The sequence below is a fragment of the Arachis ipaensis genome, chromosome B6 (assembly GCF_059453495.1).
Source record: "Arachis ipaensis isolate K30076 ecotype BB chromosome B6, ASM5945349v1, whole genome shotgun sequence".
Taxonomy (NCBI): domain Eukaryota; kingdom Viridiplantae; phylum Streptophyta; class Magnoliopsida; order Fabales; family Fabaceae; genus Arachis; species Arachis ipaensis.
Window position 1 is genome coordinate 81,085,998 of NC_142441.1, and position 2,117 is coordinate 81,088,114.

Sequence of the window (2,117 nt, forward strand, 5' to 3'; positions counted from 1 at the left end):
TCTAATGAAAGACCTTGTTTCATTCATGAAACTTACAGTGGCCTTCGATAGATCAGAGACTAGATTTGCAAAATTAGAAGCATTTTGTTCAGAGTTCTCTATCTGTTGCTGAGTTAATGATGGAAAAGGCTTGCTATTGCTAAACCTATTTCTTCCACCATTATTAAAGCCTTGTTGGGGCTTTTGATCCTTCCATGAGAAATTTGGATGATTTCTCCATGTTGAGTTATAGGTGTTTCCATAAGGTTCACCTAAGTAATTTACCTCTGCTATTGCAGGGTTCTCAGGATCATAAGCTTCTTCTTCAGAAGAAGCCTCTTGAGTACTATTGGATGCAGCGTGCATTCCATGCAGACTCTGAGAGATCATATTGACTTGCTGAGTCAATATTTTATTCTGAGCCAATATGGCATTCAGAGTATCAACTTCAAGAACTCCCTTCTTCATAGGCGTCCCATTACTCACAGGATTCCTTTTAGAAGTGTACATGAACTGGTTATTAGCAACCATGTCAATGAGTTCTTAAGCTTCTGCAGGCGTTTTCTTTAGGTGAATGGATCCACCTGCAGAAGTGTCCAGTGACATCTTTGATAGCTCAGATAAACCATCATAGAATATATCCAGGATGGTCCATTCTGAAAGCATGTCAGAAGGACACTTTTTGGTCAACTGTTTGTATCTTTCCCAAGCTTCATAGAGAGATTCACCTTCTTTCTGTCTGAAGGTTTGAACATCAGCTCTAAGCTTGCTCAGCTTTTGAGGAGGAAAGTACTTGGCTAAGAAAGCCGTGACCAGCTTATCCCAAGAGTTCAAGCTGTCTTTGGGTTGGGAATCCAACCATAATCTAGCTCTGTCTCTTACAGCAAAAGGGAAAAGCATGAGCCTGTAGACTTCAGGATTTACTCCATTAGTCTTAACAGTATCACATATCTGCAAGAATTCAGTTAAGAACTGAAAAGGATCTTCAGATGGAAGTCCATGAAACTTGCAGTTCTGCTGCATCAGAGAAACTAATTGAGGTTTCAGCTCAAAATTGTTTGCTCCAATGGCAGGAATGGAGATGCTTCTTCCATGTAAATTGGAATTAGGTGCAGTAAAGTCACCAAGCATTCTCCTTGCATTGTTGTTGGGTTCGGCTGCCATCTCCTTTACTTGTTCGAAATTTTCAATTAAGTTGTCTCTGGATTGTTGTAATTTAGCTTCTCTTAATTTTCTCTTCAGAGTCCTTTCAGGTTCTGGATCAGCTTCAACAAGAATTCCTTTTTCTCTCTCCCTGCTCATAAGAAAGAGAAGAGAACAAGAAAAGAAGAGGAATCCTCTATGTCACAGTAAAGAGGTTCCTTATTGTTAGTAGAAGAAAAGAAGAAGAAATTCGAACACAGATAGAAGAGGGGGTTCGGATTTGGTGATGATGTGAGGAAGAGATGTTAGTTAATGAATGAATAAATAGAATAAGATGAGAGAGAAGGAGGGAAATTTCGAAATTAATATTTGAAAAGGAGTTAGTGATTTTTGAAAATAGTTTTTGAAAAATGTTTAGTAATTTTTTTCGAAAATTTTTATTTTTTTTTTGAAATCAAAAATAAAAATTAAAAATAATTAGTTAATTAAAAAGAAATTTTGAAAAAGGGGAAAGATATTTTCGAAAATAGAGAGAGAGAGAGTTAGTTAGGTAGTTTTGAAAAAGTTAAGAAACAAACAAAAAGTTAGTTAGTTAGTTGAAACAAATTTTGAAAAAGATAAGAAGTTAGGAGGTTAGGAAAGATATTTTGAAAAGATATTTTTGAAAAAGATAAGATGAGTAGATATTTTTGAAAAGATATGATTGAAATTAGTTTTGAAAAAGATTTGATTTTTAAAATCACAATTAATGACTTGATTCATAAGAAGTCACAAGATATGATTCTAGAACTTAAAGTTTGAATCTTTCTTAACAAGCAAGTAACAAACTTCAAATTTTTGAATCAAAACATTAATTGATTAGTTATTTTCGAAAATTTTATATAAAATAAGAAAAAAGATTTTTGAAAAATATTTTTGGAATTTTCGAAAATAACTAAGATATTTGAAAAAGATTTGATTTTTGAAAAAGATTTTGAAAAAGATAAGATTTTCAA

At 33.5% G+C, this 2,117-nt stretch overlaps 1 non-coding gene across 1 annotated transcript; it reads left to right on the forward strand.

The window, feature by feature from the left end:
• Nucleotides 1-639: 639 nt before the first annotated feature.
• LOC148561502 (small nucleolar RNA R71) lies at nucleotides 640-747 on the forward strand. Its single transcript, XR_015888193.1, has one exon. It is a non-coding gene; the product is annotated as a small nucleolar RNA R71 (small nucleolar RNA).
• The last annotated feature ends 1,370 nt before the right edge of the window (nucleotides 748-2,117 follow it).